A 16164-nucleotide genomic window follows, 5' to 3' on the forward strand; every position below is an offset into this window, starting at 1 on the left:
CTGCCCTTGCACCATGCTGGCCTTGGAGCTGCCTTGTGGCAACAGGCTTGTCTGGTCATCTGGAGTTGTGGCTGACCCTTGCTACTGTCACCGTACCCGCTCCGCCCTTCTTGTTTGGGCAGCTCTGTTGTAACTCAGAAAACATGCCCTGAGCACACGACTACAAAGAAGCACCACTGTGAAAAGACGTGCAGCTGCAGGCGGCCTTGTTGTGATACACAGCAGACAGGTCAGCAGAGAAACACAATGCCACCGCACAGCTGTTGCCTGCATGGTGTGTCCCATAGAGTCACTTACTTCAAACTACAGTGCTTTGACGCCCAGCTCCCCCCACGTGTTCTAGGAGGACAGATAAGAGACAAAAGTTGAGCTGCAGAGCCGAAACTACTTTGTGGGACCAGCTCTCTATGCCTCCGTGCTTCATTTGTAAAGAAGGATTGATAACAATTTCTTCTCCAACTTTTTTGCCTATTTAGACTGGGGAGTGGGTTAGATCAGACATTGTTTTATAGTACATTGTTTAGTATAATGGGTCTTTACACCTTTCTCGTTCACTATGTATTTCTTCAGTGTAGTAATAATCATGTCTGAAAACCTGATCTCTGCAAAAACAATTCTTCCCTGTAGAAAAGAGGATTGACAAAGTGAAGTGATCAAACCTTCTTCCCAAAAGAGGGTTAAGGTTGTGCATGTTTTGAATCCTATTAGTAAATTACATTACACAAGCCAACAACTCTATTTGGTATGGTGAAATTGCAAATTAAGCCCCTTTAAAAGTAGGTCAGCTCACATCACCTAAAAGATCAGTACTGTGTGATCAATCTTAATATCATTATCAAGTAATCTGTAGAAAACTGTTTCGCAGACAATGCACTTTGACTCCATGCCCAGGGCTTCTGCTTCGTGATTAATGATTGTGCTATTCCTCATTCGTCCCCTGATAAGTTACACCTGTCCACCACTTAAGCAGACTTCATCTGAAATTCATGGAAGCATTAAAAATCTCCAAAACGGAAAGAAGAACAAAATAGGAAAAATGTGCTCAGTGTTTAAGGGAAAAGTTGCTGGGAGATCACATTTCAGACTCACTCTTTGACAATCATATACTTTCAGAGTGCTTCTGATTTAATGCTTTCCAGATATATACAATACTTTTTACATGTACGACTCTGAACATGTGCTTACCATTAAAGGAGATTTTTCCCATTACATTATTGTCCAACCCACCAAAAGAACAGAACCTATTGTCTAAGGTCAGACTAAATTCGGCTGCAGTCTTCAAAGTACCAGCTGGTAAACCTATGTAATGTATGGATAGTGGATATTTGTGCGATGCCATTTACTGAAACTAGATTTTTGTCCTATAGTATTATCTCAAAAGGTTATTGACTGAGTCATTGTTGACTGATTTACTGCTGTATGTGAACCATCGCTTTTGGCTGCTGCCAGTGCTGCAGTTCCTCTAGACATAGGAGGTCAGCAGAAGGCTCTTAGCTGCCCAAGATCTATGTCTGCCCTTCAAGTGGGATTTATACATGGCATGGACTTCATTTTGGATTAAATGCAACTGTGAATATCATTAATGATTACCATGAATATAAGATAGTTTCCTCAGGTTGTTGTCTCCTACCGTGAAACATTGGGTAGCTAAAAAGGCTTAATGGCCTAAAAAAAGTGAAAAGTGCCTTCCTCCACTGCTTGTTTTTGACTAACTACTGGTCCACACCCCCAGCTGTGCCAGTGCAACTATCTGTGGGATCAAACTGTGCTCAGGGTACCACTCTGGCTTAAAACAAAAGCAAAAACTGAGGGGCTGCATGATACTGCACTGGGACAAACTGCGGGTGGTACAAATAGTCTTAAACTGAGATTGTCACAGGACACTTTGTTATGTCTTCAACAGACACATCGTAGAGAGCACCCAACATGCAGAATAAGAGTTACATAAATGCCAAATATAACTTACATATATAACTTACATATTAACAGACACCCATAGCTGTTTACTTCATTTACTCCAGCATCTGTAATAACAACAGCATTTGAACAATGCAAGGACAGGAGCTGGATTTTGATGTCGTATTTAAATTCTGAGGCATTATAATGTTATGCACAGCTGCATTTTGCTTCGTTTGTTTTTCCTGACAGAGAATATTTCCTGTTAATTTTTTCCAAACAACTTACTGGCAAAAGATGGTGCCATGTATTGGCATTTTATAACTGCGGCTAGCTCAGCCATGCAGTGAGCAGAAGAGCCTACACCTACCCCCCCCCCCCCCCCCACACACACACACAAAAAAAAAGCCCTTTTAAAATAAAGAACTCAACTGTTCAGAACTGGAAAAATATTTCCTCCAAAATCTTACCAAGAAAAATAATGGGTGGGTGTTTTCAAGGTAATTTTGGTGTTTTCTCAGGCAAAACTTGGGAATATGCTCAGAACCTAGTTCAGTACATTTCCTGTGTGAGTCTATGGAAGACAAACCGCCCAGTGATTCAACAAGATTTCAGTGTGTCAAAGAGGAAATAAATTTGAACAGCATTTCTTGGAGCTCTTTGCTCTTTTAGAAACTCCTCAGTACCCTCTTGCATTCTTTGATTTAATATTTAAAGAAATATTAATCGATTTCTCTGGGAGACCTATAAAACTGAGTGCATCTCTGGCTGCAATAAAGCCAGCAGAAATTGTATAAAAACATAACATCCACATGGCTGATACTTAACTCTTCAACAAATTCATAATTCTTTACATCTCCTAGTTACACATTTCCTGCAGCCAAGAGATGACTAAAATGATTTAACTGCATTTCACAACTTTGCAGATAATAACTGAGAACAGCAGGCAAAATTGCAGCAAAAAAGCAAACATCTTTCCTCCCCTCCTCATCAGGACTCTATTTCAGTGTCTTGCTTCACAAAATAAACAACCTTCGCAGTACAAAAAGCAGTATGAATCCTGTGATTTTACATTAAGGTATGTGAGTGTTGGGGTATTTTTAAAATCCACATCATAAAACACAAATGTTTTCTTATGAAACACAAGTGCCCCATGTAAAGTTCTCCTTGCAGCCTTGAATGGACCTTGCCTTGTATGTGCTATAAAAGGTGGTATCTAAATGCACAGGTACCTTTCTCCGCCAGAGGGCCGAACCTGCAAGCTTTATTCACAAGCATTTGTTAGTAAAACATACAGAAATACAGTCCCCATCACTTCCCCTGACATTAAGAGGTTCTTCTCATCAGAACCGATGAAGTTCCCTTGTAGAAGGGTGGGAGGACGTTGCATGTGGTACTGGCATAAGCGAAGAGGCAGCATATCCAGGAAGGGAAGAACACATCCGAGGAGGCTCGGCTTCCTGTCCTGCTCTCCCCAGGATTGAGGAAAAGGTCTGGGACTACGTAAGGCCAGATGGAGGAAGAAGCTTCCATGGAGCGGCTTAGCAAATGCTCTGTCGCCCCAGAGTGAGACTTCCTCATCTCAGCCCTCTCTACATGCCTTTGAGTCACGTGCTGAGCCCAGGATTTGAACCATCTGTGCTAGATCTCCACAGTAATAATCTAATGTTTTAGTTGGCCATAGAGTTGGAAAGAAACAATAAAAGAGACAAAATGTAACAAAAGCCAAAGAAGTGACAAAACAAATTAAACAGCTGGAGAAAATAGAGCAAATGCGTAATAAATATAATCATTAACATCCTCCATGTGCCAGTAATTCGACAGGCTAAACCAAGGATGACTCAGATATTTTCAAAAGTTTTTAAAACCCAAGCTGTTATTCACAAGTCTGACTAGATTTTATTTTTCTAGAGATCCTTTGTTTTGTTATGTTGGGCACATACTTCATACAGCGATGGTTTTACTATACACACAGACAGAAAAAAAAAGTGGCAAGCCTTGCTGATCCCACAGAGACCTAACCGTTTTAAAGACAACAATATGATTTACTATCAACTGCTTCTATACCATGATTAGTTTTAGTGGCTACAAAAAAGAAATGGGGGGAGCGGAATTAGGTCCCAATCAAGGGACCTATGTTAGTATGCATTTGGAAACCCCTTCAACAAACGGTGGCTAGAGGACATGAAAGCCAGTAATATTCCATGCGAATACAAGAGGGTTAGTCTGGTCCTCTTTCTATCCCAAGGGGTCATTATTATTTTTGTACGTATTATTAATGCTACTTGTCATTCCTAGGGTCATTATTTTATATAGAATCATAGAATAGTTTGGGTTGGAAGGGACATCTAAAGGTCATCTAGTCCAACCCCCCTGCAATAAGCAGGAACATCTTCAACTAGATCAGGTTGCTCAGAGCCCCGTCCAACCTGACCTTGAATGTTTCCAGGGATGGGGCATCTACCACCTCTCTGGGCAACCTGTGCCAGTGTTTCACCACCCTCAGCGTAAAAAATTTCTTCCTTCTATCTAGTCTAAATCTACCCCCCTTTAGTTTAAAGCCATTCTCCCTTGTCCTGTCGCAACAGGCCCTGCTAAAAAGTTTGCCGCCATCTTTTTTATAATCCCCCTTTAAGTATTGGTAGGCTGCAATAAGGTCTCTCCGAAGCCTTCTCTTCTCTAGGCTGAATAACCCCAACTCTCTCAGCCTTTCTTCATAGGAGAGGTGTTCCATCCCCCTGATCATTTTCATGGCCTCCTCTGGATCCGCTCCAACAGGTCCGTGTCTTTCTTATGCTGAGGTCTCCAGAGCTGGACGCAGTACTCCAGGTGGGGTCTCACCAGAGCAGAGTCGAGAAGCAGAATCACCTCCCTCGACCTGCTGGCCATGCTTCTTTTCATGCAGCCCAGGATACGATTGGCCTTCTGGGCTGCTGTCGTGGTTTAATCTCAGTCGGCAACTGAGCACCACGCAGCCGCTCGCTCACTCCCCCCCACCCAGTGGGATGGGGGAGAGAATTGGAAGAGCACAAGTGAGAAAAACTCATGGGTTGAGATAAAAACAGTTTAATAATTGAAATAAGATGATAGTATTAATAATATGATAATAATAATAATAATACACAAAGCAAGTGATGCACAGTACAATTGCTCACCACCCGCCGACCGATGCCCAGCCAGTCCCCGAGCAGCGGCCCCCCCCGGCCAGCTTTCCCCAGTTTCTGTACTGAGCATGACGTCCCATGGTATGGAATGTCCCTTTGGCCAGTTTGGCTGTGCCCCCTCCCAGCTTCTTGTGCACCTCCAGCCTTCTCAGTCGGTAGAGCATGGAAAACTAAAAAGTCCTTGGCTAGTGTAAGCATTACCTAGCAACAACTAAAACACCGGTGCGTTATCAACTTTGTTCTCATCCTAAATCCAAAACACTGTACCAGCTACTAGGAAGGAAATTAACTCTATCCCTGCCGAAACCAGGACAGCTGCGAGCGCACATTGCTGGCTCATGTCCAGCTTTTCATCCACTAGTACCCCCAAGTCCTTCTCGGCAGGGCTGCTCTCAATCCCTTCATCCCCCAGCCTGTCTTGATACCAGGGGTTGCCCCAGCCCACGTGCAGGACCTTGCACTTGGCCTTGTTAAACCTCATGAGGTTCACATGGGCCCACTTCTTGAGCTTGTCCAGGTCCCTCTGGATGGCATCCCGTCCCTCTGGCATGTCGACTGCACCACTCAGCTTGGTGTCATCTGCAAACTTGCTGAGGGTGCACTCAATCCCACTGTATGTAACAGCTGAAAAACTAACAGCCTTATGATGCTTAGCACTAGCTCTATGTTTCTACAGTAGGCAGGTTCACAGGAAAACCCTCAGATCAATAAACATTATACTTACCAATAAGTATTTCTTGAATCAGGACCTCTGCTTTTTTCTGTATGAGATACAGATCCAGCTACATCTATACAGTATTTTACCATTACAATATCAGTGCCCTCAGGAATGATGAATACCTTGCAATGCTAAGCTTAGATGGCTTTCCACCAGGCCAGGAGGGCATATTGCTCTTCTCATATGGTTTTTTTCTCCCACAGGACATTTTATTGTCAATGTTGCACACTTGATTTTTTTGTTTAATAGTTTATAGGCTCCTTACCTTTAACATCCCAGTGAGTTAAAAGGAAGTTTTGGCCTTGGTTTATTCATGGCATAACTCCACTGATTCCAGCGTAAAACAGCAAGGATCATTCTGTTCTATAGCGTTCTTAAAAAAAAAAAAATTAAAATATCACACAGCTTCTTAATGAGTTATAAATCCAAACTATTGCTCACACAAAAAAAACATGTAACCAAATTGTAAAAGGAGAAATCATGTAAAGTCTCGTGAATCCTGATACAGGCTCTAATTCCTAGGTGGATCAAGTACAGCTTTTTTGCCTGTGATTTCAGAAATCCTACTTTCATTTGGATTGCTCCGAGGCAACAGAAATACTTTTTTTTTCTTCTCCTATTAAACTGTTTATCCTTGCCTCACTTCCCAGAGCCACAAAGTGCAGGGCAAAAACTGTATCTTCTTCATTAAAAATAAACAGGAAATCTCTGCAACAATATTCTCCTTTTCCCTCAGAATAAAACCAGAAAAGGGTCGCTACTTCATGTTAGCTGATACTCAGAATTATATCACTGACGCACCCCATTCGTTTCAGTCTTTTGCCAGCTCTGTTCAGTCTATATTTTGGCCCTGCATATATTACAATCATGTTAAACTGTGAGCAAAGATGAACAATTTAATGGTAAAATACTACAAAATCAACCATTCCATAGAAAATGTGAGGTGGAAAGAAGAAATTCATCCATCATAGCAAGCACTGTAGAGGTGAGAGTCTGTGGAAGGACGTGGTAGAGTTGTTCTGCTTTTAGATGACGGAACCACAACAAAAACGCAGCGTTTCAGGCATGCCACCCACTCCTCGGGTCTCACCTGGCACATCTCACATCAGCCTACACCTGTTAGGCAAAATTTTTAAGCTGTCCTAGAGTGATGTCATGCAATAATCAAACCATGGTAAACATGATGCTTGTCATCATTAATGAAACAAAATTGTTTTTCATACAAGAAGACCAGAGCTTTTACCGCACCCAGTGATGTGATCAGAGGGGAAAGGGCTTTAAACAAGGAGAGAATAATCTTGTACTCTTCAAATGCAACACAGGTTTAAGTGCAAAGTTTACGTGCCTTAAAAACAGAACCACAACTTATGCTTCTCTATAAAAAGAGTTGGCAGAAGGGAGAACTGTTTTCACAGAACAGTATCAGCATGGAGACCGTATAATCCTAGAAAAGATAGTGGGGAAGCACTGAAGAAAAAGCTCATAGTTCTCTCCAATAAAAGGACATGATCAGGTGTGGCAGGTAAGATATTCTTCTGATGTCTTAAATCCTAGATAAAATCTGGTTCTATACATTTGACTCCTGGCATATTCAGGTAGAAGTGGGTCTGTCTACTTGGCTTTCCATTGCCCACAGCAAAATTGTCTACTACTGCAAAGAAGTCAGATGTTGCAAAGGCAGGGGAAGAGAAGGGAAGGATTACGCTAAAAGGAATATACAAACCTATAAAGATTTTATTTTCATATCAATTTAAGAGCATATCAAAAACATTGGAAAATAACAGAAACTGAATCACAGCTTCTTTATATACATTCTGGTGCTGTTTCTCCTATAAGTGTGGTCATAGAATCATAGAATCATAGAATCATTAAGGTTGGAAAAGACCTCTAAGATCATCGAGTCCAACCGTCGACCCAACACCACCATGCCCACTAAACCATGTCCCTAAGTGCCTCATCTACACGTCTTTTAAATACCTCCAGGGATGGGGACTCAACCACTTCCCTGGGCAGCCTGTTCCAATGTTTCACCACTCTTTCAGTAAAGAAATTTTTACTCACATCCAATCTAAACCTCCCCTGGCGCAACTTGAGGCCATTTCCTCTCATCCTATCGCTAGTTACTTGGGAGAAGAGACCGACACCCACCTCGCTACAACCTCCTTTCAGGGAGTTGTAGAGAGCGACGAGGTCTCCTCTCAGCCTCCTTTTCTCCAGGCTAAACAACCCCAGTTCCCTCAGACGCTCCTCATAAGACTTGTTCTCCAGACCCCTCACCAGCCTCGTTGCCCTTCTCTGGACACGCTCCAGCACCTCAACGTCCTTCTTGTAGTGAGGGGCCCAAAACTGAACACAGTATTCGAGGGGCGGCCTCACCAGGGCCGAGTACAGGGGCACGAGCACTTCCCTACTCCTGCTGGCCACACTATTTCTGATACAGGCCAGGATGCCATTGGCCTTCTTGGCCACCTGGGCACACTGCCGGCTCATGTTCAGCCAGCTGTCGACCAACACCCCCAGGTCCTTTTCCGACAGGCAGCTTTCCAGCCCCTCTTCCCCAAGCCTGTAGCGCTGCATGGGGTTGTTGTGGCCAAAGTGCAGGACCTGGCACTTGGCCTTGTTGAACCTCATACAGTTGGCCTGGGCCCATCGATCCAGCCTGTCCAGGTCCCTCTGCAGAGCCTTCCTACCCTCGAGCAGATCAACGCTCCCGCCCAACTTGGTGTTGTCTGCAAACTTACTGAGGGTGCACTCGATCCCCTCATCCAGATCATTGATAAAGATATTGAAGAAGACCGGCCCCAAAACTGAGCCCTGGGGAACACCGCTCGTGACCGGCCACCAACTGGATTTAATGTATCTGGTCCTGATGTATTCCTCATCCTGCTCCACAGATAATTTTAATCTATCAGTGCATTAATAGATTTCAGACTGTCAGAGCCATAGTATCAATATACAGCCTCTGGCAAAGTATGTATCTTGACATACACTCCCATATGTTTTGTTCAGTCTGTTATTAAATTAATCAAACATGGCAGCCCCTACTAATGGCTTGCTTTAATAATCTACACCCATGACCACGCAGACAGGGCTTGTGTACACTGCCACAGTTACAAATGCTGAGCTCAGCTGTGGGCATGTTCGTACTGCCCTCCTATACAGCTCGTATTTATTCTCTGTTGCTACTAGTCAACGTCTCATTTTTATCACTGACGGAGATGCAGATGCAGGCAGTGCTAGACTGACACACTGACTTGCCAGATTTGGTGCAAAAATAATGGCAGAAATTTCACATTTGCTAAATGCAAAAAGTGCATTTTGTAGCTTTCAAAAAACGCCCAAATACTCTGTCTTGTTTTCCCAACTGTTCAAAGGAAGTTATATTTTCTCTCTAACGCTGAAATGGCTCTTACAGTGCTACAGGAAAGCATGCTCATAAGATTATTTTCATATTTTCAAGCACACAGTAATTCTCACATTCTACACATTTCATCTGTTTCCAGTGCAATTTGATTTTGGTAGGTGATTCATATAACAGTGGCTTCAGCTTAACCCTTTTGAGTGCATCCATCATTCTGGTCAGGATGATAAGTAACGGTGCCCTCTCAAAAACTAAATAACATACTTGACTGAAATATTCATCTGTTATGTACATATTTTCCACTCAAATAGCTTCACCTAATAACTCATGAAAGCCTTTAGTACATGAAAATGATGAGATAAAACACGATGCCTTTCGATATACTTGTTCCCTTCCATCTCAGAAGAACAGTATTAGTTAAAGCCATTCATTTTATCTAAAGGGATCTCTCTAATGCTTCATCTGCTAAACAATTTCATTAAATTCTCCATCTCTAGTAGAAATAAGGTGCAATTTCAGCCAGCCAGGGATTTTAGCTGCCTTTATCACTACTGAGATGCAGTAAATCCATATTTATTCGGTCTAACATAAATCAGATATTCTGTATGTTAAAAGACCTCCCAGGATGTGACTAGCTTCACATGAGGTTGAACTCACGAAGAACAAAATGGTCTTCTCTCACCATTGCCATTTGTCACAGCAGTTGTGAAATGCTGGGTACCAGAGAAATACTGACCAATATAACAATAATTACAGTTGCATAAATGGAAAATAATTTCAAAACAACAGGCTCATATCATCACCAAATCTCAAGCCTCAGAACATGCTTTGCAGTCTTTAACAGACATTGGTTTCAGAAGACTGAAAAAGAGATGAGGCAGCTTTCATCACACCAAGCAAATTAGGGAATGCTTCTGCCAAACTGAGAAAGCGGAGGTGGAAATCTCTCTCTGCTGTGGTACGAACATCCATAATTCTGGCATCACCTAAATTTTCAAAGGTTGATTGGCTTTGAAAACGTATGCTGTAATGTTGTGTAAGGAAGGTTCAGGAGGTACTAGCTGATGGTTTTGTAGATAGACAGTGTTAAATATTATGCCTTCTATAGAAAATATGGGAGGCAGAAATAAGTCTATCTGCTCTCCAACATTTTAAAATCATGAAATGCTGTGCATTCATCAGAAGTAAAATTTTACTTGACCGTGAAGATACTGCATCCTTCAACTCATACACCAGTAGGAAATAATCTGTTCTGGAAAAAATATTTGTTGGAAATCCAACCATAGGTTTTTCATAAAATGGGTTCAGCATACATACATATTGGCCTTATGAGTACCACAGGCAAGATTACATGTAACAGAAGTATTTTTAGAATCAAGAAAGACAGTTCACACTCTATGGCCCCTTGTAGCACACAATCACTCATCTAGCCCTTTTATCCAGCTTATTCTCGTGGTGCTTTGCGTGCATGACCTTGGGAGGCAGACTGGGGCTGAAGAGCTAGCTTCGGCTTCCCCCAAAGGAGGTTATCTGACAAGGAGACCTGATGCACGCAGAGCAGCTATTGATCAGAGGAGGAGAAAAAGGACTATGGCCCCTAGTTATAATCCCCTGAGGGGTCTAGGGCTGTTAAAATATTCTCCTATCATTGCCACAGGGCCTGCGTTTTTTTTTTACTTTTTGGGGTTTTTTTTCTTTCTTTCTGTAAATCAAACATGATTTTGTTTCTGCTACCAGTCTGATGTACACAGAAAGTTTTCATTATGCCCACACAAGTGTTTTCATACTGAATATTTAAATGCAGTAACAGTATTCGCATCAGTTATTACAGCAAAGCTTGCCCCATGAGGATGCACAACACTTTTTAGGATCTAGCAAACAAAGTTGCAGTCAAGTGAAGTTTTATAAAGAATGTAAATACCACCCTCAGAGAAAGTTGTGGTTTTATTCTAACGAGTGCTCTTAGCAGTAGGATTTAACCGACTTCTGCATCAGTCAGACTGTCTTCAAGGAAAGCTTCCACATCTTCAGCAGCACACTGACTGAAGCAAACCTTTCCCATCCACCCATAGACAAAAAGCTCATTGATCTGAATTGCAATGTGGCTACACAACCAAACATTAATGACCACTGGAAAGCTTTTGAAGGGGCTACAAATAAATGATGTTAAACAGAGATTAGCAATGGAAACTTCTGTACTTTTCTTGAGTAGCTCAGTAGAGCCGACAAAAAGTAGGATTTTTTTTTTCTGAAATGAGTAAGGAAATCTTTAGAAAAGCTAGTTAGCTGAAGATACAAAGACTGAAAAATATTTATAATAACTGGGTTCAAGGAAATGAGAACAGCAAGAAAAGTGCTATTCATTTGCACACACACTTGTTTTTTTGAAACCCTTAATCTGGAGAGAAAAAACTACTCTCGAAAAATAGTGTTCATCATGGCTGCTGGGCTGATTTTAAGAGGCTGGCGGGAGGTCAGCATTATGCATGGCACCTTAGCACCCAGAGCTCAAGCCAAAAGACGTGCCAAAGTTTTTCTTTTTATGCAACATGTGTAATATATCGTCATATAATTTTCTATCTGAAACACTTCTGAAATATTATTTGACATAATTCTCCTGTATTTATTATCTGTCTAGGATCACTCTCTCTTTCTCATACACATCATCTTGCATAATGAGTTTAAGAATCAAATTCTGACCTCAATATGGGTATATTATTAGTCTGTGTAGAACAGAGACCTTTTTTGAGAATAAAAAGGATAGACTAATACAGTAGTTGTACAAGATCTTTCATATCTATGCCTTTCAATCAGAAAAACAAAAGAACTTTTCTTTTTCAGATGCTCTTCAGCTGCTGATATCCTGACAAACATGTGAACAGGATATTTATTGCCCACAGATCCCATATTCTGTGAAGTGAACCTGTATCAGAGGTACTACACTGTAAACGTACACCTTTGACGCAAGGATGAGCCCACAATACACATGGTATCTCAAGTCCAACATATGTGTTCCTGATTCTACACTAGGGAATAAGGGCCGCACAAAGCTCTTCCACTCACCAGTATTTTCTCTCTTGTTGCTGAAAGTACAAAGCTTTCAGACCCACATTCATCCTACCTAGCCCCAGGCACCAAAAGTTACCTACCTTTGAAGTCATAGGCTGTATGAACAGTCAACCAGGAAAGACAGGACCCTCCTGGGTGTGATTCAGATCTTCCTATTCATTGCACAGGGCTCTGTAAAAGGCATCTAAGTTCGCTTTCCTCAATTGAGTATGTAAAGTTAGCTGGCATGAATCCAGGCCTCAGTCTTGAGATAACAGGAGAGGAGCAGACTTGCACCACATCAGTTAATTCCTGTTCTGAAATCCCCAGCTGTAGCTGAAGCTGCCCGGGTAAGAGAAGTGATCTGCCAAAGTTCACAGAGATGCCCTTTTGCAGGAGCCTGTTTGCATGCCTGCATCCCTCTGCCCAGCTTGTCACTGAATCTCCTTTTCTGCTCTTCTTACATTTAACCTGTTCTTGCCTTCGACCATTTTCTACTTTATTCTATTAATTCTATTAATAAAACCCCCATGGTTTCTGTGTCTAACTGGATTCAGCTGAAGGGTAAAAACACCCCAAAAAGATCAGGATCTTACCCTGTAAATCAGGACAACCTTTGTGTTCTTCTGTCTTCCAAGTTGTCTGGTATATTTTCCCGTGCCAGATTTAGTTACATGTACAATAATGTATTGTTACATATGTTTAATGTAATGCAGTAATAAAACTCCTGTCTCCTATATTACTCCTGTCTCCTACATTAATGTCCCTTTCACTCACTCATTCTTTCTGCTTTGCTTCCCACTCTGCATTCCCTCTAGGTGGAGGAAAAAAACTGTTTTGGTTTTTTTTTCCCACTTTAGGAAATACAGATTCCACCTGCGTAATGTTACCTGCCATGTTTTGACAGATATTTAAGATAGCAGAATCTAGCTCAGTGAAAATTTCATTGTAATTCAAACTTTTGTATGTGAAAGAACACCATATAAAGGGAAACCTATCACACAATCTTTGGTGCAGTAGGATCGCCACATTTTAAAGACTAAGTATTTTCTGAAGGGGAAAAAGCTTTCCTCTTCATGATCAGAACTCAACAGTAATTGTTGAACCTACACCAATGAAGCACGGAGCCACTAAAACACTTAATTATGCCTTCTGAGTACTGCTCAAATACCAGTATTTACCTCTGAGGCTGCAACGAAATTGCATGTTTCTGGTCTGGCAGAAAGAGATTTCCAGAGTCAATATTCATATTGCTGTGGGGAAACACATCTAATCCCTACATAATCTCTATATAATTTTTATTATTATTTATAAGACAATACAGTGGGTAAATAACAGCAGCTCCCTCTGCATGCAGTGTTAATGAGAAGCTGATTTCAGAGAGCAGTGATTCATAAATCAGCTTCCTTAAAATGAAAGAACGAACACAACGGCCTCCCACCGCACCAAGCAGACCAAGATCTGCGGGGCCTGTGAAAAGTACTCTTTGAACATCTTCCCTAGGTTAAACACGTGCCTGCGGGCTTAGCACCAAGTTGTTCTCTCCAGTTCATATACATCATTTTTACTGAATAAAATATTATCCCCAAACAAGATCAGGAGGTTTTTTACTTTAAGCACCTCACAAACACATAGCTGGAAGGAAATTACACTCCTCCAACAGCTTACTATCTAGACCAACAAACTAGGAAAAGAATTGGAGGGAAGAGCGGCGCAATGCAAAATACATTTGCACAAATGTACGAATGTAAAGTATGTTAATAGCTTTAAATAGACTTCTTAACTCTTAACAGAGAGCAATAATTAATGTTTCTGTAGCTTCAGTAACATTAAAAAATATCATGGTGATTTTTCATTAAAGAAAAATTTGAACCTGAACGAATGCACAGACCTAAAATATTTCATGAAGAACATCAAGGTAACAAAGTATCTACAGAAGTATTTATGATACTTTAAAGCCAAACAGACTTATCAAAATTTCAAACATTTTCTAGCAATCATTCGGAAAAACGCTTAAGCAGTTGCATCAATTCCAGTGAGATCAGTCTCATCAATTAAAAGTACACACTGACATGGAGATGGCTTTGGCAACCATGCATGCCCTGGATGAAGAAAATAATGCCATTTAAGCTATGTTCTTTTTTTTTTTGGGGGGGGGGGTGAGGTGACTAATCTCTGAGGACTCCAATTGCTCTGTGAACATTAGCAAAACAAAGCTCACACCCCAGCTAATGAAGATAAAAGGTAAAGCACACTTTTCCCACTTTGCTGATGCGGGATCTGAGAGACAGAAATATTAAGGTTATAACCCCACAAAAATTTAATTCCTGTGCAGTGACCTATAAACTGCCCTTTGACTGTTATCAGAACAGTCTGATGAATGATGTTCTGCATATGCATCTGTCTTTATAAGGGTGGGACCTCCATAGCACGTTATCAAGCATTCATGCAAAGTGTACAATGGAAAACCTGCTTTCGTTCAGTAATGTTCTCAAAAAAACACTTTTTTAAAAAATAAAAACATGTTTCCACCTCATATCTGCCTCCTAGCCCTAATCCTATGATTAGTCCTGATGTTGATATTAATAAAATATTTTTTCTCCGATTAAACATTTTATATTTCAATAACATTGTAATCATAATTTAAAAAAAAAAGGATAGGAAACTAAGGCCAGCCTGCTTGGAATATAAAGGAAGATAAGCATTCGTTAGAGCAATTTTATATAACGGGAATTATTAATTTGGCAATACAATTGCTCAGTGTCAATGTCATTAATAATCAGGTGATTATAATAAAACAAATACTCTCATCGCAATTGTGGAGAGTGACAATAAAACATCCCTACAATGAAAAAATAGAAGTATAATGTTTGTACTTCCCTCAAATTTCTGTTATAAAGTCAGTTTATATACTAAATTTCAGCAGCAATTTCTTCTTTTATATCTGTATCATATGTGCCTGTGTTCTCTTTTTATTATTACTGTTAAAACTATGTTATAAAAAGGACAGAGGAGAAATAAAGCTGGCAAATTTGATGCAAATATAAATTATGTATTGAAAGCAAAAATATCTTCTGTAAAATTATAGCTTTCAAATTAAACTCGTGGTGGTCTGTCACCGCTTTGCCTTAGAATAATAAAAATATGCAGCGGACACATATCTGCTTAATTATCACAGTATCCAAAAACATGCACACCCTTAATTTAAAGACCAGCAAAACTGCAGCAGCATTATTCTCCATGCTTAGAGGTATGCAAGGGATTTTTTTCAGGTGTGGGGTCTCAGAGCATAATCCTCCTATCGTAAGGGCATTCTTTTGCTTGCGTATAAGCTCACGCACACACGTGCACGCAGACTGTATAAAGTAACAGGCTGAATGTGTGTGACTGCAATATCTAGAGCCTGCTACTCCTCCTGTGCAAGTATCTTTTTCCATTTTTTAGGTGTTAGCCTATTTGTTTTGGAGACTGTTCTTTCTTTTTTAGATGTGACAAAAAGATAGAAAACTCCACAGCTTCAATACATCTTCCAACTATACCAGATGGTATAATAAACTACCTATCCCTACAGTCCTCCCCGTTCCTGGATCCTTATATGATAGCTGCAACAGAAATATACCCAGTTCAGATATTGCAGTTTTCTTCTCTACAGATATACTGAAGGAACAGGAAATACACCTTTAAATTCCAGTTTACCTACCAAGCACGGTGGTTTTTTGGGGATGACTGCTTACAGAACATTAAGATACCCCATTAAAGTTAAAATAAATCTAAAACCAACAGCTGTTTTTCTCACATATACAAGGGATTTAAAAAATACCCAAACCCAAGAAGCTGAAAGAGCAAGTGCTTTGAGCAAAAGGCAATGACTGGACGTAGAAGATTGACGGAGAAAGAAGACAGAGCTTGCCAGCATGGGCATTGTTTCACAGTTCTCTCCTTAACACCTCAGCCACGTTAAAATGCTATAGGGACTC

This window comes from Aptenodytes patagonicus, chromosome 7 (genome assembly GCF_965638725.1).
Source record: "Aptenodytes patagonicus chromosome 7, bAptPat1.pri.cur, whole genome shotgun sequence".
Lineage (NCBI taxonomy): Eukaryota > Metazoa > Chordata > Aves > Sphenisciformes > Spheniscidae > Aptenodytes > Aptenodytes patagonicus.